The sequence below is a fragment of the Pleurodeles waltl genome, chromosome 2_1 (genome assembly GCF_031143425.1).
Source record: "Pleurodeles waltl isolate 20211129_DDA chromosome 2_1, aPleWal1.hap1.20221129, whole genome shotgun sequence".
Taxonomy (NCBI): domain Eukaryota; kingdom Metazoa; phylum Chordata; class Amphibia; order Caudata; family Salamandridae; genus Pleurodeles; species Pleurodeles waltl.
Window position 1 is genome coordinate 102,352,665 of NC_090438.1, and position 23,410 is coordinate 102,376,074.

Here is a 23,410-nt window from a genome sequence, read left to right on the forward strand (position 1 = left end):
TTTGTTCACTGTGCCACCCCAGTTTGGACCCAGCCAAAACTGCAAATCAGTCTTGACCCTGCTCCCCATGGGAACAGTCCAGCCTGAACTGCCAGGCCCTCCATCGATGGGAAACAACACCCTGAGACCAGTTTTGAGGTATCGCCCCTCCTCAGCCAGGCTAGCATGATTCTAGTGGCAGAGTGAGCATGGGACCAACGTTTGGGCATACCCTGGCCACTTAGAGCGACTTTATCAACACAAAAGAATGATGGATGGAGTGCTGAAACTTTTCAAACACTCACCCCCAGTCACAGATCTGGGTTAAACCCATCATTCTGTTGTTCACAATGCCACCTCAGTTTGAACCCAGCCATATGCAAATCAGTCTTGACCCTGCTTTCCATAGGAACAGTTCAGCCTGAACTGCCAGGCCAGATCCTCCCTGTACCAGAAACAAGCATCCTAGGACCAGTTTAAGGGTATCAGCCCTGATCAGCCAGGCAAGCTTGAATCCAGTGGCACAGCGAGCAAGGGACCCACGTCTAGGCATGCCCTGGCTACTTAGGCCGACTTTAGCAACATAAAAGGATGATGGACAGAGTGCTGACACTTTTCAAACACTCAAACCCAGTCACAGATCTGGGATGAATCCATTGTTTTGTGTTCATCACACCACTCAAGTTTGGACCCAGCGATATGCAAAACAGTCTTGACCCTGCTCCCCATAGGAATAGTCTAGCCCGAACTGCCAGGCCATGTCTGCCCTGGACCAGAAACAAGCGTCCTAGGACCGGTTTCGGGGTACTACCCCTCATCAGCCAGGCTAGCTTGAATCCATTGGCACAGTGAGCTAGGGACCCATATCTGTGCATACCCTGGCCACTTCGGGCGCCTCAAGCAGCACAAAAGTATGATGGACGGGGTTCTGAAACTTTTCTAACACTCACCCCCAGTCACAGACCTGGGATGGCGTGGTGAGAAAAAGAGCGATGGATCAAACACAGATCTGTGACTGGGGTGAGTGTTTGAAAAGTTTAAGCACTCTGTCCATGATTCTCTTGTGTTGCTTTTAACTACTACCACATATGGAAGACGCTAATTAAACTATACATTTTCTGGCATGCTGTAATAATTATGGTATTTTGATAAATGTACTTTTTTATTTTGTGCTATAGTTTGTTTTTAAGTAATTCTATATATAATTATAACAATGTTATAGTAATGGTTAGGTTTGTTATGGATATTTTCGCTGTTTTACATTTACACTCTATGTTTTTGTTTTTGCTATTGTTTTTGCAATGGTTTTGAACTATATTTTTGTAGGCAATATTTTCGTTGTTTATATATGGGTTTAAGAAAGTCGATATTATGCTTATTGTTGCTATTGTCACAATATGTTTGTACCACAGTACTGAGTCACACAACTTCAATACCAGGTCGCTATTAATTGAGGACTATTAATTGAGCAAATAACAACCATCTTAGACCCTGGAATCCCTGCTTTAAGCAGAAATTCAATAACAAATTCAATTAACTGTGGCACAGCTCTAAAAGGCGCAATGTTCCCACGCTCATCCTCTGGGTAAAAACTGTAAACCATTCTCTACTAAAACAAAGAATGGCACAACATGGAATCTGGGGAGGGTGATGAAGCTCAATTAATCTGCAGTCCAGTGGCGGCTGCCACTGAATGGGGGTTAAAAATTTTTTTTTTTTAAATCCTGCTCCTTTGAGACACAAATTCGGCTCTCATCTGTACTCGTCTCGGCTGCACACAGGCTCTCAGCCAATCATGACTCTGCTTTCACCAGCATGACAGCAGTGTCATGACTGGTGTGAGCGGACTGGTTGGGCGCTCACACTGGGAGTGAAGGCCTGTGCACTTTCTCCTCTCGGATGTGCAATACAGCCAGGTGGAGAAATGCAAAGTGCGCATGTCTGTTTGGCCGTCCCAACACGGCCACCCAAACAGACATGTGCACTTATGGGGCACATACCTCTCCTCCTCCAGCCCTCCTCCGGCCCACTTTAGTCCAGCCCCACCCTCACCTGGCTCCTAGGAAAAATAAAATGATAATAACATAGTGTTATTATCATTTTGTTTTTCCTTTTACCGAATGCAGTGGGGTGACGCTCCTCTTCCTTAGCGGAGGAGCCACCGCTGCTGCAGGCAAGGATAATCCAAGCCGGCCCCTAGCTGCTGTAGCAATAACAAAAACAGGAACCCAGATAATGAAACCCATGTGACGAGTAGAGGCACAAACAAACATTCCATTGGTGAAATCTCGTTTAGAGTGCGGATACGACCACCTTTGTACTTGAAAAACTATGGGCCTGATTGATATATTGGCGGACGGATGCTCCATGACCGTCGTGACGGAGTAACCCGTCCACCAATATCTAAAACAGGCCCTTTGTCGGGGCGTAATCTCCTCTTATCCTGATATATGCCCCAAATCACTGTTATTTGGGAGATTCTAAGCTAAATCAATAGTCAATGGATCTTTAGTTTATTATTACAAACTGTTTTTGTTAGATTCATGTAATGTTAAATGCAAAAAATACATCCAAAAAGTTTCTTTTTCTGTTTGAATAGTTCTCCTGCTCACGCCAAAATGTCAAAAATTCATTTTTTCCCTCCCTTTTCTCGTGACACCTCCCTTGCCCTCCTCTTCTGTGGTATGAAGAAAGGGGGATGTGTGGTAACATTTATTAGACTGTCCTCTACAGCAAAAATGTACAGTTGCTGCAGTGTCTGTTCCCTTCACTGGCACAGGCTCCAGCGCTTTCTTCAACGGAGTGTAGTGGCAGAGAACTATTTTAGTCAATATTTAATGACTTGTTAGATCCATAGCAGTAAACTATAGTTTTGTTGTGAATGTACCGACGGCAGATTCCCAAAGGATAGGTGGCCTTGATATTCAGTAGATATGCACTGCGCACTTTGGGCCAGATGTAGGTAGCCTTTTGCGCCTCGCAAACGGCGAAAAACCCCGTTTGCGAGGCGCAAAAGGCCTCACGCGATGCAGAAACACATTTTGCGAGTCAGTACCGACTCGCAAAATGTGTTTCCGACTCGCAAATAGGAAGGGGTGTGCCCTTCCTATTTGCGACCGCATCGCGATGTAGAGTTGATTTGTGACCGCGAAAGCGGTCGCAAATCAACTCGCAGTTACCATCCACTTGAAGTGGATGGTAACTCATTCGCAAACGGGAAGGGGTCCTCATGGGACCCCTTTGTGAATGCAAACAAAAATATGTTTTCAGAGGTTTCGATATTTTTTCTATTTGCAGCTCGTTTTCCTTTAAGGAAAACGGGCTGCAAAAAGAAAAAAAAAACTGCTTTATTCAAAAGCAGTCACGGACATGGTGGTCTGCTGTCTCCAGCAGGCCACCATCCCCGTGAGTGCCTAGACTCGCTATGGGGTCGCAAACTGCGACCCATCTCATAAATATTTATGAGGTGGGTCTTTGCGACCCCATAGCGAGACACCTTTCTGTATAACATTTTGCGAGGTGCAAATTGTGAGTCGCTGGTACTCGCAATTTGCACCTCGCAAAATGTTTTCTTCGTACATCTGGCCCTTTGTTTCTGCAGCATGGAGGAAAAAGGGTTTGTAAGCCTCAGCTAAAGTGTTCTGCTTAGTTTTTGTCTCTGCTGGGACAGCATCATCTTCTGCAATATTACCCCTGGGAACTGCCTGAATAGGAGCCTGTTCAGCTCACAGGCCACAAACAGGCTTTATTGTGTAACACAAGACCTGGCCATCGAAGGTAATGAGCATCCCCTTAACAGGTGAATGGCAAACTTCACTTGTAGAAGAAAGCTCTTTCTATAGCCAGCAGCAGAAGAGCTAGTGAAGAACTACCTTTAATGGTAGGGCTCCAAGTTTTATGGTATTTATTTTAAAAACTTTTTCGCCTGTATTTTTCGATATTTATTTTTGACCATTTTTCTGTATCTATTTTCTGTTTTGTGAAAAATGAAGCTGGAACTGGTATATTTTCACCTTAGTTTAATTGATAAGGGCACATTCACACTTGGATGCCTGGTGTGTTTTAGTGCTATAAGAAGACGTACAGGATATATCATTCTTAGGCAATACACTCATGTGAAAATATTAGTAATGTAGGATAAGCGCATGCACATCGGCGGCTGTTTAAAAAGTCAGTAGAAAATGTGTTTTTTAACTCCCAGTCTGTCAATCAACACAGCCATTGACCTAGCAGTCCTAATTGAGTGCTTTGAAAGGATACCGTTTCTGTCTTTAATAACTTGTAAAAATAGAAAACTGGGAGCCTTTAAAATGACCCCTTTTCTCTCCTCTAAAGAAGGCTTTAGGCGAGTTCAGTGATTCTTATCACCAGTTTGTAGCATCAGTTTGAGAACCAGTTAATTTTCCAGGACTTTTAGGACCTCATTATCCTTTAAACGTTCCAAAAGCTTTGGTGTTCTGACTAAGAACAGAGAAGAGATTTTCAAACCTCCAGCCAAAATTGAAATTTACCTGCTGGAGCTCTACACATGCACCTAATTGAGGTCATTTTCCAGCCCACCTGCAGTATTTTGTTCCTATCTGAAGGTGGTACCCTAAAGCCACTTGCTTACCACAAATTATGGGAGTGCCAGTCCTGGATTTTACTGCCATCCACAGCAAGAACTATACATACAACTGTTTGTCTGAGCTGAGAAGGTTTTCAGGAGAAGACTAGTTCATTTTCAGGCTAGATAAAAAAGGCTATTTTGCCAAAAGGCAACTTTATCATAGTCCTTTGTCAGTTTCACCAAGAAACACCTCTGATTTAGAATTAGATGACTTTAAATTAGGGTCTTGGGACTCCATTCTCTTTGGAGAAAATTGTCTGCCTTGCATCATAAGTCATTCATGGGTTCTCTCCACAAGCCAGTCACTGATGTGTACTGGGCGGAAGTTCACTGGGAGCAATTCTTTCCAACCATTATTTCTTCAGTTCTGATTCTAGTTCTGGACTTTTTAATCAGTGAAAAAACCTCATTACTAGTTGCCAGATGACCACCGGTCTGAGAATAGTAATGAAGAAAAGTCATCATAACATCAATTTGTAACCAGGGCTAGAGAGGGTAAGTCGGCCACACCATGAGTACCATGTGTGCTGCGACCAGATCCGCGCGAAAGGCCTGAGAGAGGTTGTGTGTACGGAGCACGGAGTACAGAGAGAGCAGGGAGAGCTGAAAGGGGAGTGTTGGGTGGAGAATGTAACAGCGGGATGGGTCCATTTCGCATCTTAGGTCCAGCTCTGCCCGTGCTGCTGCATCGCTTTTGCTCCTGTCTTCTCCTTGCTTTTTCCCCTCATTTTTTCTGCCTTCTCCTTGCTTTCCCCCCTTTTTTGTGTGCCTTCTCCTTGCTTTTCCCTTGTTTTACCTGCTTTCTCCTTTCTTTTCCCCCAGTTTTTTGAGTGGCTTCTTATTACTTTTCCCTCATTTTCACTGCTGTCTTCTTGCTTTTCCCCCTGTTTTTTGTGGGCCTTCTCCTTGCTTTTCCCACATTTTGTGTGCCTTCTCCTTGCTTTTTCCCCCTATTTCTTGTGTGCTTTTTCCTTGCTTTTCCCTAGTTTTCATTGCTTTCTCCTTGTTTTGTCCCTCATTTTTGTATGTTTTCTCCTTGCTTTCCCCCCATTTTGTGCTCCTTCTCCTTGCTTTTCCTTCTCCTTGCTTTTTCCCCCTATTTGTTGTGTGCTTTTTCCTTGCTTTTCCCTCGTTTTCATTGCTTTCTCCTTGCTTTTTCTCTCGTTTTTTGTGTGCTTTCTCCTTGCTTTTCCTTTATTTTCACTGCTTTCTCCTTCCTTCCCTTGCTTCTCCCACATGCCACCTGTTATTTCCCACCTCCCGCCTAGCCCAACCCACCGCATTCCCAGCATCCCTCCCTCCTCCCAGGACCTACTTAATGGAGGCCCCCATTGGGCAGGTCCCAGGCCCAGTTTTCCCCATGCTGCTGCATCACTCTTGCTCCTGTCTTCTCTTTGCTTTTTCAGCGCCTTGAGACCCTGACAGGTGATTTGCTTTATAAATCCTTGATTGATTGATTGATCGATCCATGATACAATTGTCCTTGATCTGGTCTTGTTCTTGTTTTGCTTTCATCTTGGTCTCTGCCTGACTGACTACTGCCTGTCCATGCACCTGACTCACACCCTGTGCCTGCTCCCATGCCTTCTCCTTTCTCGCTTCTCATTCATTTCTGTAGAGCAGAATGTGGTTGAGTACAGGAGAGGTGAGTTAGATGAACTTCTCCAGAGGGTTGAGCATTGATTGGTGCGCGGAGGCGGCCAACCTAGGAGATGGTGCAGACTCCCCTTCCACCACTAGCATTTTCATCTGTATTACCATTCACTTACTCCACTTGAAACCTGGGGGCCTAATAGCATCTGTGTGTCTGGATTTGCTCATGACTCTAGGAGGCGAGACCTCAGGGACATGGAGGTCACCTCACCAGGGAAGGCAGCCTGGTACTGCCAGCGGTCCAAGGCATTTGGAAGAATGATAAGGACAATGAGGAACATGAGACAAAACGCTAAACTCTAGATAACCAATCCAAGATCACCTGGCAATAGCACATCTGTCGAGGGAGTCCTTGAGGGAGTCTCAAAGGGCATACTAGGACCTAAGGTGTGTCTGGAGTTAACCATCTAAGGCAATTAACAGATTATGTGACGGGAGTCATTACATATGCCCGGGTAGTGAAAAGGTCCTTATTGGTGTCTGCCATCGAAAAAGCCTTATCAAGGAAAGCAAGCACAGGGAATTGGTCAAGTGTTGTGTCACCAAGTTGTCCGGTTGGGGGTTGATGTGGGCCTTCAGAGAAAAATGGCCCGCAAGAGGCTGCTAGTGGCATTAATGCCAAAGATCTTCCAGGTGTGCATTAACATGCACTAACTCACTCATCCTCTACCCCCTACAACACTCAGCTAATAAACTCACTAAACAGCAGCTATCAACCAGCAGTTGGATAAGACCTGCAGTCTATTTCCCCAGAATTTTCAGCAGTAAAAGCATCATGAGAATAACTGCACCAATATCCAAGACCCAGCAACAGATCTTACTAGGGACAAGTGTATTACAGAGTTCACCACAGGCCCAGGTGGAATGTCCTGTGTGGTTTCTGGAAGCATCAGCACCCATTCTCATTGGAAACAGGATCTAACCTTTGGCATTGCCTTTTGTAACAGTGGTGATAGTCAGTCACCTAACCTGGAATGATGTATACCAGTCAAGATTAAAATTACAATGTCTGCAGCAGTCCATAATGAACAGGAGAAGAGGTCCAAGTTTAGCCTCTTCTAGCTGACTTAGCATTTCCCAGACCTCTGGGCATGACTGAAAGGTCTAGACATTGCCCGTCCAGTTGCACTACCTCTACACCTAGACTGGTCGACAATAGTTCCAGGAGGGAGGTCGACATTTCATTTGAACTGGACATGTAGGCGCCTGGCCTGGTGGGTAGCTATCATGGCCCATATGGGCCAGACAACACATGTATAAATTGTACCCAGAAATCAGGAACTCCACTTAGGTTGTCATCTTGGCACAAAGACGCCTTGGCTCCCCTGGCACAAACGATCCTTGCCGTTATGAGCATTATGTGGATCTCACTGTGAATGCACTCTGAAGCTGAAAGACTAAACCAAAATTCTTTGTGAATGTCTTCAGATCTCGCAACTATAGATTCACAAATGCATGCTACAAAGAGTGCAGTAAAGGATTAATTTCAATACAAAATTTTTTCAAGTGAGATAAAGAACTGTTCGGAGATTCTCACAAAACTCACAAAGATTCGAGAAGTTATTAGATGATTAAAAAAATAAACTAACCGGAGGAGAATGTGCAGTAGAGAACACTTATAGCCCCAGCATGATCACTCAACTGACTCCTGGTGCACCTGATGCTCAAATTTCAACGCTGACCCACCATTGCACTATAGACAAACCATTGCGAGATCTTTCTGCTAATTGCAGCACATCTAAAATCTCAAATTTCTCTAAAAAAACAACATGAAGGAGGAGTTTCCATAAACTACAACTATGCAAAATCCGCAAAAAGTCTCACAAAAAGATGCATAGAAAGAATCACCTGAAAATATCTAGAACCTCCAGTGTAGGGGACCATTGGCTAGCTGAGGATCTGACATCCAAGCTAGAAGGGTATGCTAGCGCAAATGCGTGTGACAAAAACTCCAGGGGCCAATTGATGAAGGTATAGCCATTGATAAAGCTGCCACTAGCAACCCAAACCTTGAAGTGAAGGTCAATGGCTCAATTTATTGGAGACCCGGGAGCGACCTCATTGAAGGTTCTTACTTCTGCTAAGCGCAACGTGCCTCTGCTTCCCCGACCAAAGTGCCATCAACTTCAGAAGCCTACTGTAATGCTGTCATATTCATGGCACCATAACTAGGTCAGTCTATTGTGGGCAACCACGTGGGCTGCAGCCTACAGTCACAGGAGTAGCCACTGGGAATGGATATTGTCGCAGGCCAGCTGATGATGCGCTGAGAAGACAGCAGTTAGGTCGCAGTGGGGACGCTTGTAGCATTACCCCAGCTGAGGAGCAGGGATTTACCAATGTGCCTAGCAACATCCTGCAACCTACCATTATCTTATTTACACCTACATAACACAGCATCTTAAACAGATGTAAACTATTGAGAAACCTAAATTCTCTACTGTTACTGGGAGTATATCAACCCCACACAATCTCCCTTATGCATGAAACTGTAACACAACGTGTATCTCTGGCCTGTTCCATAGGTGAGTAGGTCACCGACTAGGCGATCTAATTCGTAGACATGGAAAATGGTTGTGACGTTCGAGTGTTCAGGGATGAGTGGGGGAGTTCCCTTTACGGACTAGGTGGTCTCACACACATTATAGTGTCATGCTTCATCATATGACCACCTAGCCCCACCCAGGTAAGATGATACTACCTGGGTGGACTCAACCCCGTTGTTAAACGAACTCTGAGGGAGTGCTGAAATGTTATCTCTTTCTGGATAAAACTGGGATCCAGTTGAAGAGAAATAGATACTACAATTACCTCACAAATCACGTATATGGTTCAATATTTTAATGAAGGTGTTTGCCGGTAAGGTTAAAAACAATATGTGACAATCTTGAACATAATGGTTCAAGGTGTCCTACAGAATTCTATGGCCAACATATTTCTGCCCTCTCCTATAGCCAAAACTGGTCTGGGGCATTTGTCAGGGCCTAGGATCCCTTCAGTATATGGGTTAGCTAACTAAGCTAGATCATGAGCACATGCATTAAAATGTACACAGGCCTACCTGTTTGAAGTGTCTGTGGAAGGCCCTGTGGTATAGAGGCTATCCGGCTACTCTACCTATCAACAGATCAGAGAGAGGAGCAAAGTTTTGTCCTTCATTTTAAAGATGGCCTGCGTCCGTCGAATGCATGTGATCTCCCACATTCACCTGCACAGTACACCTATCGACCTGTGGATCAGATAAGCCAGATGGATTATGTGTTAGTCAACCTGGAATCATGGGAGCTGGTTGATGACTCTGAAGTTGAGCAAAGTATTGAGAGTGATAATGATCTGTTGATAGCTTATCTTAGACTTTCAATGGGAGCATCAGATAAGCATGAACATCACGAAGGAGCAACAAACGGGCCACTGCATGTAACAACAAACAGAAGATCCTTTGCGTGTTGACAAGTACTGTAAAAACTGGCCACGGGATAGTTTTCTACCATTGACAACTCAAATGTAAAAAAATATCTTGAAATCAGAAAAGTTTGCGACCCAGAGGAAACCTGGCAAAAGTTTGCAACTTTGGTCAAATTGTCTTAGAGGATAAGTGCACCACATAAACTACCCCACCTCACAGGTCTGCATACAACAGCAATTCTGCATATACTGATTGGGTTGATACTGAGTGCAGTAACTTAAAACAAGTTTTATCTATTGCCCTAACAGCTAGGCATTTTGCTCTAGATGCAAATGTTGTCCAAAAACCCTCAGACAGGAATACAAACATCTCATAAAACTATGAAAGTCACCTCCATGTGAAAGCATGGCAGGCTCTTGAGCATGCACTGAGAAGCAGGAATCCCATACTTTTCTGGGAATTGGTTTGATAGGACTCCGAAGGGAAGGCAAGGAATCTAGAGATCAGCATCTCACCTACTCTTGGTAAAATTACTTTTCATCATTGTACAATACAGGCTGTCGTGGAATTCCACCACCTTTGGTGACCCCAGGCCTGCCCCAATGAATTTTGCTCATCTGGTATTTCAGTACCTCCCCTGGACACAGCATCAGAGGTTGTTATGCCACACAATGAATTTACTGCAGTTGAGGCTCGAGCGGCCATCCTCTGCCAGGAGTAAAACAAGGCGACCTGTCGGAGTACCAGCTAATATACTTCAATCTGATCAGTTTGTCTGGGTATCTATACTAACATCTGCATGTAATGTAATTTAGTTCCAGGAGACGGTCACAGCGTCACATGCCACCATATGAGAAAGGACCATGGACAACCCTGCCATTTATCGTCCTATCTCACTACTTTACGCAGTTGGTAAGATCTAAGCCAAACTGTTTTTCACTCACTTGGAGAACTAGGACTTTGCAAAGAGATCATCACCGCCTCACAAGCAGGCTTCAGAAAAGGCCAAGGCACAGTAGATCAAGCAATGCAACTATACAACATCGGTCTGCAACATCGAAATGGCCTGATAGGAGAAACAATTGACAGTTTCAGCATTAATGTCAGAGTCAGACAGGGTTGTGTCCTGGCACCTGCCTTGTTCAATATTTTCATCAGTGATGTTGACAATTCTCTGATGGCCTCACATCTTGATGTGCCAATCAGCGATGGACGAAAAATGGCACTTCTGTTATTTGCCGACGATGCAGTGCTTCTGTCCCATACTGATATTGCCATGCATAAACTTCCCAATGCATCTGAGGACTTGTAACTAGAAGAATCTCTTAGATCAATACCTCAAAAACAAAATATGTGATCCGAAAGAGTAGAGCCATATCAAGGAATGCATTTAAAATTTATGGAGTCCCATTAGAGCAGGTGTCTCCAACCAGTCCATCACCGGATATCAGTAGCTCCCAGACATCTCCATAGTAGCGCACAGCTTGGAGTTCATCTCTAAATAAGCACAGGGTCACATTTTCCGTTTTAAAGTGCAGGGAAGGCTTTGTTTATTTTACATTATTGTGATCAGGCTGCAGATAGCAGGGCCTAATAAGGAGCAGTGTTGGAGTCAGATTTATAACCCAGTGCACACAGGTGAAGAATTGAAGCACTAATGTATTTCAGTATTCGAGGTGAGAATAAAATGATGTTTCTCAATGCTTCAAATCTGGAAAAATCTAAATGAAAAGTTATCTTATATTTAACTTTTAATTTTAAATTTCTCAATTGTTTTTTCAAAGTGTTGAATTTAGAAACAGCAGGCCTCTCCTTCCCAGTGGCCATTAAAACACTGTGCCATATTTATAACTGGAAATTCAGCCCATTTTTAAATGGGATGAATTTAAAATGCATAAAAACTTTACACATTTTTAAGATTTTTGCACTTAAAATTTCTCCTATTTAAAAAAATGGTTGTATGTTTGTGTTATATATGTAACAGTGCCACAAATGGCAAAAGTTATGTCCTGGGCCACAAGTATATACAACACACATATATTCTATTCATATACACACATGTTCATACATCCCCAAAGACAACACTCTCGCTGACACATGGCAGCCCTGACATAATGCCCCTAGTCAAAGTATTTAGCTCAAACCATAGTATTTGGCTCTATGAACATTAGGCTCAAAGTCAAGGAAGCTGGGTGTGGGCTGTCTGAAAATAATGCGTGAGTTGTTTAGCTTTTGGTTGCTCACAATGATTTTCACTGATCAGAAGTAGCTCTTGCTACAGAAAAGGTTGGAGACCCCTGTATTAGAGCATGTGGATCATTAAGACTACCTTGGGATACGATTCAACTGAATGTTGGTCTGATCTGCACAATTAATAAAAAGCAAAGCCAAGCTGATTCAGCATCTGAACACAGTTATTAGTGTCTCCAACAAGTGTGGCCACAGATGAACTGGCATACCGAGCACAAGCTTTAGTGGGTGGGACTTATTGGGCAGAGTTGTGAAGCCACAAGAAAGCTAAGGGCCCATTTAAATCTGGGAGACGATTTCTAGGTTGTCTCCTTCATTTAGGCCCAGGGACCCCAATGGATGCCCTCAGGCTTGAGTTGGGCCTTAATTTTATTAAGCACCTGACAGCATTCCAGCCCCTTTTATATTGCATAAGGATATAGACCAAGCCTGAGTTGAGCAACCATTTGAAACGCTTGCATGAGCTATGATCATACGCAGGGTCAGCCAAGCTACCTTCAAACAACTATTTAGCCATCACCTGAATTCTCTAGGCTGTCCAGAGTTTTGGTTCAATGCTGAGAGCCTGACTTCAGCACGTGGGCAGCTGGAAACAGAAAAGTCCTGTGACTATGACATCACCCACCTGGGAAGAAAATTGGTTGCATGTTTCCAAGTCGTTAAACCTCTGCTATATTTGCACCCTATTTACACAATCGTGAGTTTGTTCTATTTACAGTCAGTAGGTTAGGCCGGTCGCCTTTTAGGTAGGCCACTTTAATGCACCTGAGACCAGTATTAGCCCTTTATAATACAGTTTTATATTAGGGATCAGATTTTTACTTTTTATTAGGAGCAGATTTATGGAGCTGAACCATTATTTGATCTTCTTCAGTGCATGATGATACAATTATTTGTATGTGCTGCTTTTGTGTAATTTTCAAACCTGAATTTCGTGATGTCTATTGTACGGCCTACATTTGTAGGCTAAAACAATAAAGTTGATTTGACTTGAAGTAATCAGTGCTTCACAGTTGTCATAGGCATATTTATTCAAAAAATGTTAATCTTATAGGCAAATATTAAAATAAAATGCCTCCTTCTGCTGATCAGAAGCGAGTTTAGAAGGAAAGCAAAATACAATTATTTACAAATTTCTAGACACACTTAGAAATACAAATAACTATGTGAGTAAATCACTATACATGCAAGTGTTTGCAACTATCATTATTGAATAAAATGTGCATATCACTTGTAGCATGGATATTCACACTATAAGTTAGTGGGCAACCCTTAGTGATTCATACAGGCTCTTCAGGTCCGACAAAGTTAAATCGTGAATAAATGGGAAAATTGTACTTATGGTGTTTGGACATTGCACTGGATGAGTAGATCAAGCTGCCAGCAGCTCCACTCGTAGTTCTGCAAATTGGTGGCCTGGCAGCGCCTACTGGGTGCCCCGCCACATAGGGTGACCAGATTTTGAGAACCAAAAACCGGGACATGCCAGAGTCTTACTTCCATATCTGGCCTGTCCCGTTTTATTGCGTAGCCTTGAAAAAAAAAGAAACATATATATATATATATATATATATATATAGATATAGATATATGTATATATATATATATACACACACACACATGCGCGTACACACACAGGCATACATTTAAAAAGGCTACATGTACTTACTATACATGGTAGAACCTCCACCCTATGCACCCCGTTACCTGTTCTCTCCACCTTCTCTCCCCTCCGCTAGGAGCACGTAACCAAACTCCCCCTGTGCTGCCTGACAGAAACAATAAATTGTTTTTTTTTTAGTCCTCTGTGTAGCCCAAATAAGGAGACCATACCTTCCAATTCTCCTTACAATTGCAATTACCTGACCTTTGTCTCAAAAACCGGGATTTTTTTTGAAAATGAAGATATGTGTCGGGACACCGTTACAGTTCACCGAAAACTGGCACTGTCCGGGGGAAACTGGGACGTATGGTCACCAGGGGCTAGATGTATCAAACTCCCGATTTGCATTTCTTATAAAGCAAATTTAAAAAAATCGCTGTTTAAGAAATGCAAAATGGCATGTATGAAAATTGTGATTCGGTAATAGCGATTTCTTAAAAATCGAGATCGCTATTAGTGAATTGCAATTAGGGAATAGGAATCCATTCATAGGTGAGAATGGTTTTGCATTACCGAATTTGTGAATTCCTCCTAGACTCCTGACTGGGTAATCGTAAATAGGTAATTCCTATTTGCGATTACCTATTTATGAATTGCAGATTGTGATTCCCTAATCGGACTCGCAATTTAATGGAATCGCTATTTTTGCGATTCCTTAAAATTACACTGCAAATTCCTTTCATAAATCATGAAAGGCAATTTTGCATTCGCAAACGGTGGAATATTCGATTCACACTGTTTGCGAATGCAAAATCCTTTGATACATCTAGCCCCAGATGTAGACAAGTGACTGGCCCAGAAGGCGAGATCAGTAACCTGGTTGACCGTGCATACACAGGGGTGGCCTCGTGAGGTGATGATCGGGAGTGCAGCTACTCTGAGGAGTGTCCTGATGCATCGGCGGCGGCCATTAGCTTTGATGAATTCGGATTTAAGTAGACAAAGATGGAGGGGAAGTTTGTTCCAGGCTGAGCGACCCATGTAAGAGAAGGATTGTCCGCCTGCTACAGAACTGCGTTTCCTGGGAACTAAAGCAAGAGCTCTGTTAGAGCAAAGCAACTTCCTATTTTCAGTTCTTAATTTGAGCCGGTGGTTGAGGGTGGGGTCACCGGCACTTATCTTTGGGGGCACCGGCACTTATGTTTTTTACATCAGGCAATTACTGCGAGCAAAAGTTACATATTGGAAAGAAGGAGGAAGAGAAAGACGAAAAAGCGTCACAAAGGGAGGAAGCTGCAAGAGTGAGCTGAAGGGGCAGGGAGTGGCTCTAAATTGATTAATAAGAGGCCCTTGGTGGCCTTAGCTGCCTCAGTATTCCGTGCTCACACATTTAAATGCAGCAGCCGCGTGTTTCAGAGGAGGGCTTTGGGAATAGCACGTTTTTATTTACAAATTAAACACTGCCTATTTAGGAGATATGTATGTAGCCAGGACCAAAGGTAACGGTCTGGTGAGAGCAGAGCCCTGTGGATCAGTACCAGAGATTTAAACTAGCTGGGTTTTTAGGAGCAGATTTATGGAGCTGAACCATTATTTGATCTTCTTCAGTGCATGATGATACAATTATTTGTATGTGCTGCTTTTGTGTAATTTTCAAACCTGAATTTCGTGATGTCTATTGTACGGCCTACATTTGTAGGCTAAAACAATAAAGTTGATTTGACTTGAAGTAATCAGTGCTTCACAGTTGTCATAGGCATATTTATTCAAAAAATGTTAATCTTATAGGCAAATATTAAAATAAAATGCCTCCTTCTGCTGATCAGAAGCGAGTTTAGAAGGAAAGCAAAATACAATTATTTACAAATTTCTAGACACACTTAGAAATACAAATAACTATGTGAGTAAATCACTATACATGCAAGTGTTTGCAACTATCATTATTGAATAAAATGTGCATATCACTTGTAGCATGGATATTCACACTATAAGTTAGTGGGCAACCCTTAGTGATTCATACAGGCTCTTCAGGTCCGACAAAGTTAAATCGTGAATAAATGGGAAAATTGTACTTATGGTGTTTGGACATTGCACTGGATGAGTAGATCAAGCTGCCAGCAGCTCCACTCGTAGTTCTGCAAATTGGTGGCCTGGCAGCGCCTACTGGGTGCCCCGCCACATAGGGTGACCAGATTTTGAGAACCAAAAACCGGGACATGCCAGAGTCTTACTTCCATATCTGGCCTGTCCCGTTTTATTGCGTAGCCTTGAAAAAAAAAGAAACATATATATATATATATATATATATATATATATATATAGATATAGATATATGTATATATATATATATACACACACACACATGCGCGTACACACACAGGCATACATTTAAAAAGGCTACATGTACTTACTATACATGGTAGAACCTCCACCCTATGCACCCCGTTACCTGTTCTCTCCACCTTCTCTCCCCTCCGCTAGGAGCACGTAACCAAACTCCCCCTGTGCTGCCTGACAGAAACAATAAATTGTTTTTTTTTTAGTCCTCTGTGTAGCCCAAATAAGGAGACCATACCTTCCAATTCTCCTTACAATTGCAATTACCTGACCTTTGTCTCAAAAACCGGGATTTTTTTTGAAAATGAAGATATGTGTCGGGACACCGTTACAGTTCACCGAAAACTGGCACTGTCCGGGGGAAACTGGGACGTATGGTCACCAGGGGCTAGATGTATCAAACTCCCGATTTGCATTTCTTATAAAGCAAATTTAAAAAAATCGCTGTTTAAGAAATGCAAAATGGCATGTATGAAAATTGTGATTCGGTAATAGCGATTTCTTAAAAATCGAGATCGCTATTAGTGAATTGCAATTAGGGAATAGGAATCCATTCATAGGTGAGAATGGTTTTGCATTACCGAATTTGTGAATTCCTCCTAGGAATTCACAAATTAGGTAATGCTAACCCCAGGGTGCCAGGGGCCTAAGGCCCCCTTTGATGCACCCCAAAAAAATATTTGTGGACATGTAAAGCGCACACATTCCCTAGGGGCATATGTTTGCTACATGTCATTCTTAAAGCATTTTTAAAAATTGCACATACTTACCACCAAACTTGAGTTTGTGGTAATTACATTTCCTAAATGCCAAGTTTGCATTTAGGAAATGCATGATACATGTGACTGGGTAATCGCAAATAGGTATTTCCTATTTGCGATTACCTATTTATGAATCGCAGATTGTGATTCCCTAATCGGACTCGCAATTTAAAGGAATCGCTATTTTTGCGATTCCTTAAAATTACACTGCAAATTCCTTTCATAAATCATGAAAGGCAATTTTGCATTCGCAAACGGTGGAATATTCGATTCACACTGTTTGCGAATGCAAAATCCTTTGATACATCTAGCCCCAGATGTAGACAAGTGACTGGCCCAGAAGGCGAGATCAGTAACCTGGTTGACCGTGCATACACAGGGGTGGCCTCGTGAGGTGATGATCGGGAGTGCAGCTACTCTGAGGAGTGTCCTGATGCATCGGCGGCGGCCATTAGCTTTGATGAATTCGGATTTAAGTAGACAAAGATGGAGGGGAAGTTTGTTCCAGGCTGAGCGACCCATGTAAGAGAAGGATTGTCCGCCTGCTACAGAACTGCGTTTCCTGGGAACTAAAGCAAGAGCTCTGTTAGAGCAAAGCAACTTCCTATTTTCAGTTCTTAATTTGAGCCGGTGGTTGAGGGTGGGGTCACCGGCACTTATCTTTGGGGGCACCGGCACTTATGTTTTTTACATCAGGCAATTACTGCGAGCAAAAGTTACATATTGGAAAGAAGGAGGAAGAGAAAGACGAAAAAGCGTCACAAAGGGAGGAAGCTGCAAGAGTGAGCTGAAGGGGCAGGGAGTGGCTCTAAATTGATTAATAAGAGGCCCTTGGTGGCCTTAGCTGCCTCAGTATTCCGTGCTCACACATTTAAATGCAGCAGCCGCGTGTTTCAGAGGAGGGCTTTGGGAATAGCACGTTTTTATTTACAAATTAAACACTGCCTATTTAGGAGATATGTATGTAGCCAGGACCAAAGGTAACGGTCTGGTGAGAGCAGAGCCCTGTGGATCAGTACCAGAGATTTAAACTAGCTGGGTTTTTAGGAGCAGATTTATGGAGCTGAACCATTATTTGATCTTCTTCAGTGCATGATGATACAATTATTTGTATGTGCTGCTTTTGTGTAATTTTCAAACCTGAATTTCGTGATGTCTATTGTACGGCCTACATTTGTAGGCTAAAACAATAAAGTTGATTTGACTTGAAGTAATCAGTGCTTCACAGTTGTCATAGGCATATTTATTCAAAAAATGTTAATCTTATAGGCAAATATTAAAATAAAATGCCTCCTTCTGCTGATCAGAAGCGAGTTTAGAAGGAAAGCAAAATACAATTATTTACAAATTTCTAGACACACTTAGAAATACAAATAACTATGTGAGTAAATCACTATACATGCAAGTGTTTGCAACTATCATTATTGAATAAAATGTGCATATCACTTGTAGCATGGATATTCACACTATAAGTTAGTGGGCAACCCTTAGTGATTCATACAGGCTCTTCAGGTCCGACAAAGTTAAATCGTGAATAAATGGGAAAATTGTACTTATGGTGTTTGGACATTGCACTGGATGAGTAGATCAAGCTGCCAGCAGCTCCACTCGTAGTTCTGCAAATTGGTGGCCTGGCAGCGCCTACTGGGTGCCCCGCCACATAGGGTGACCAGATTTTGAGAACCAAAAACCGGGACATGCCAGAGTCTTACTTCCATATCTGGCCTGTCCCGTTTTATTGCGTAGCCTTGAAAAAAAAAGAAACATATATATATATATATATATATATATATATAGATATAGATATATAGATATAGATATATGTATATATATATATATACACACACACACATGCGCGTACACACACAGGCATACATTTAAAAAGGCTACATGTACTTACTATACATGGTAGAACCTCCACCCTATGCACCCCGTTACCTGTTCTCTCCACCTTCTCTCCCCTCCGCTAGGAGCACGTAACCAAACTCCCCCTGTGCTGCCTGACAGAAACAATAAATTGTTTTTTTTTTAGTCCTCTGTGTAGCCCAAATAAGGAGACCATACCTTCCAATTCTCCTTACAATTGCAATTACCTGACCTTTGTCTCAAAAACCGGGATTTTTTTTGAAAATGAAGATATGTGTCGGGACACCGTTACAGTTCACCGAAAACTGGCACTGTCCGGGGGAAACTGGGACGTATGGTCACCAGGGGCTAGATGTATCAAACTCCCGATTTGCATTTCTTATAAAGCAAATTTAAAAAAATCGCTGTTTAAGAAATGCAAAATGGCATGTATGAAAATTGTGATTCGGTAATAGCGATTTCTTAAAAATCGAGATCGCTATTAGTGAATTGCAATTAGGGAATAGGAATCCATTCATAGGTGAGAATGGTTTTGCATTACCGAATTTGTGAATTCCTCCTAGGAATTCACAAATTAGGTAATGCTAACCCCAGGGTGCCAGGGGCCTAAGGCCCCCTTTGATGCACCCCAAAAAAATATTTGTGGACATGTAAAGCGCACACATTCCCTAGGGGCATATGTTTGCTACATGTCATTCTTAAAGCATTTTTAAAAATTGCACATACTTACCACCAAACTTGAGTTTGTGGTAATTACATTTCCTAAATGCCAAGTTTGCATTTAGGAAATGCATGATACATGTGACTGGGTAATCGCAAATAGGTATTTCCTATTTGCGATTACCTATTTATGAATCGCAGATTGTGATTCCCTAATCGGACTCGCAATTTAAAGGAATCGCTATTTTTGCGATTCCTTAAAATTACACTGCAAATTCCTTTCATAAATCATGAAAGGCAATTTTGCATTCGCAAACGGTGGAATATTCGATTCACACTGTTTGCGAATGCAAAATCCTTTGATACATCTAGCCCCAGATGTAGACAAGTGACTGGCCCAGAAGGCGAGATCAGTAACCTGGTTGACCGTGCATACACAGGGGTGGCCTCGTGAGGTGATGATCGGGAGTGCAGCTACTCTGAGGAGTGTCCTGATGCATCGGCGGCGGCCATTAGCTTTGATGAATTCGGATTTAAGTAGACAAAGATGGAGGGGAAGTTTGTTCCAGGCTGAGCGACCCATGTAAGAGAAGGATTGTCCGCCTGCTACAGAACTGCGTTTCCTGGGAACTAAAGCAAGAGCTCTGTTAGAGCAAAGCAACTTCCTATTTTCAGTTCTTAATTTGAGCCGGTGGTTGAGGGTGGGGTCACCGGCACTTATCTTTGGGGGCACCGGCACTTATGTTTTTTACATCAGGCAATTACTGCGAGCAAAAGTTACATATTGGAAAGAAGGAGGAAGAGAAAGACGAAAAAGCGTCACAAAGGGAGGAAGCTGCAAGAGTGAGCTGAAGGGGCAGGGAGTGGCTCTAAATTGATTAATAAGAGGCCCTTGGTGGCCTTAGCTGCCTCAGTATTCCGTGCTCACACATTTAAATGCAGCAGCCGCGTGTTTCAGAGGAGGGCTTTGGGAATAGCACGTTTTTATTTACAAATTAAACACTGCCTATTTAGGAGATATGTATGTAGCCAGGACCAAAGGTAACGGTCTGGTGAGAGCAGAGCCCTGTGGATCAGTACCAGAGATTTAAACTAGCTGGGTTTTTAGGAGCAGATTTATGGAGCTGAACCATTATTTGATCTTCTTCAGTGCATGATGATACAATTATTTGTATGTGCTGCTTTTGTGTAATTTTCAAACCTGAATTTCGTGATGTCTATTGTACGGCCTACATTTGTAGGCTAAAACAATAAAGTTGATTTGACTTGAAGTAATCAGTGCTTCACAGTTGTCATAGGCATATTTATTCAAAAAATGTTAATCTTATAGGCAAATATTAAAATAAAATGCCTCCTTCTGCTGATCAGAAGCGAGTTTAGAAGGAAAGCAAAATACAATTATTTACAAATTTCTAGACACACTTAGAAATACAAATAACTATGTGAGTAAATCACTATACATGCAAGTGTTTGCAACTATCATTATTGAATAAAATGTGCATATCACTTGTAGCATGGATATTCCCACTATAAGTTAGTGGGCAACCCTTAGTGATTCATACAGGCTCTTCAGGTCCGACAAAGTTAAATCGTGAATAAATGGGAAAATTGTACTTATGGTGTTTGGACATTGCACTGGATGAGTAGATCAAGCTGCCAGCAGCTCCACTCGTAGTTCTGCAAATTGGTGGCCTGGCAGCGCCTACTGGGTGCCCCGCCACATAGGGTGACCAGATTTTGAGAACCAAAAACCGGGACATGCCAGAGTCTTACTTCCATATCTGGCCTGTCCCGTTTTATTGCGTAGCCTTGAAAAAAAAAGAAACATATATATATATATATATATATATATATATATATATATATATATATAGATATAGATATATGTATATATATATATATACACACACACACATGCGCGTACACACACAGGCATACATTTAAAAAGGCTACATGTACTTACTATACATGGTAGAACCTCCACCCTATGCACCCCGTTACCTGTTCTCTCCACCTTCTCTCCCCTCCGCTAGGAGCACGTAACCAAACTCCCCCTGTGCTGCCTGACAGAAACAATAAATTGTTTTTTTTTTAGTCCTCTGTGTAGCCCAAATAAGGAGACCATACCTTCCAATTCTCCTTACAATTGCAATTACCTGACCTTTGTCTCAAAAACCGGGATTTTTTTTGAAAATGAAGATATGTGTCGGGACACCGTTACAGTTCACCGAAAACTGGCACTGTCCGGGGGAAACTGGGACGTATGGTCACCAGGGGCTAGATGTATCAAACTCCCGATTTGCATTTCTTATAAAGCAAATTTAAAAAAATCGCTGTTTAAGAAATGCAAAATGGCATGTATGAAAATTGTGATTCGGTAATAGCGATTTCTTAAAAATCGAGATCGCTATTAGTGAATTGCAATTAGGGAATAGGAATCCATTCATAGGTGAGAATGGTTTTGCATTACCGAATTTGTGAATTCCTCCTAGGAATTCACAAATTAGGTAATGCTAACCCCAGGGTGCCAGGGGCCTAAGGCCCCCTTTGATGCACCCCAAAAAAATATTTGTGGACATGTAAAGCGCACACATTCCCTAGGGGCATATGTTTGCTACATGTCATTCTTAAAGCATTTTTAAAAATTGCACATACTTACCACCAAACTTGAGTTTGTGGTAATTACATTTCCTAAATGCCAAGTTTGCATTTAGGAAATGCATGATACATGTGACTGGGTAATCGCAAATAGGTATTTCCTATTTGCGATTACCTATTTATGAATCGCAGATTGTGATTCCCTAATCGGACTCGCAATTTAAAGGAATCGCTATTTTTGCGATTCCTTAAAATTACACTGCAAATTCCTTTCATAAATCATGAAAGGCAATTTTGCATTCGCAAACGGTGGAATATTCGATTCACACTGTTTGCGAATGCAAAATCCTTTGATACATCTAGCCCCAGATGTAGACAAGTGACTGGCCCAGAAGGCGAGATCAGTAACCTGGTTGACCGTGCATACACAGGGGTGGCCTCGTGAGGTGATGATCGGGAGTGCAGCTACTCTGAGGAGTGTCCTGATGCATCGGCGGCGGCCATTAGCTTTGATGAATTCGGATTTAAGTAGACAAAGATGGAGGGGAAGTTTGTTCCAGGCTGAGCGACCCATGTAAGAGAAGGATTGTCCGCCTGCTACAGAACTGCGTTTCCTGGGAACTAAAGCAAGAGCTCTGTTAGAGCAAAGCAACTTCCTATTTTCAGTTCTTAATTTGAGCCGGTGGTTGAGGGTGGGGTCACCGGCACTTATCTTTGGGGGCACCGGCACTTATGTTTTTTACATCAGGCAATTACTGCGAGCAAAAGTTACATATTGGAAAGAAGGAGGAAGAGAAAGACGAAAAAGCGTCACAAAGGGAGGAAGCTGCAAGAGTGAGCTGAAGGGGCAGGGAGTGGCTCTAAATTGATTAATAAGAGGCCCTTGGTGGCCTTAGCTGCCTCAGTATTCCGTGCTCACACATTTAAATGCAGCAGCCGCGTGTTTCAGAGGAGGGCTTTGGGAATAGCACGTTTTTATTTACAAATTAAACACTGCCTATTTAGGAGATATGTATGTAGCCAGGACCAAAGGTAACGGTCTGGTGAGAGCAGAGCCCTGTGGATCAGTACCAGAGATTTAAACTAGCTGGGTTTTCTCATCGCAAGCCACTGTAAAGAGTGGAGATGCGAGAAAATCAGAACTCTGAGCAGAAGGAAGCAGGCGAGCAGCTGCATTTTGAATCACCTGTGCCTTGTTTACTAAGTAATATGGGAGACCAACATATAGTGCATTTGCATAGTTCAGTCTGGACATAATGAGTGCTAGAATGACTGTTTTCCTGGCTGGAACAAGGTGGAGGTGCAGGGACTCTTTTTTTACAGTGCGTAGCAAGCCAAAACAGTTCCCTGCCATGCCCTTAACTTGATGTTTAAGTGACAACAGGTTGTCAAGCTTCACCCCTAGGTTTCTGACCAGCTCAGATTACGGGCCTAGCGGGAAAGCATCATCTGGCCAGAGAGTTTGCCAGTTCAATTGGTTAATGCGCATCCAGTGGAACGCAGTAGCCAGACAAGGTATTATTGAATCCGGTGTAATAGTTGCATGTGGTCCGCATAAGAAATTAATTTGGCCCCAAATGATTCCACCAGGGATGCCAACGGAGCAAGGAAGATGTTAAACAGTATGGGACTGACAGCCAAGCCCTGAGGAACCCTGACTGTAAGCTCTTTGGTGTTAGAAGAGAAAG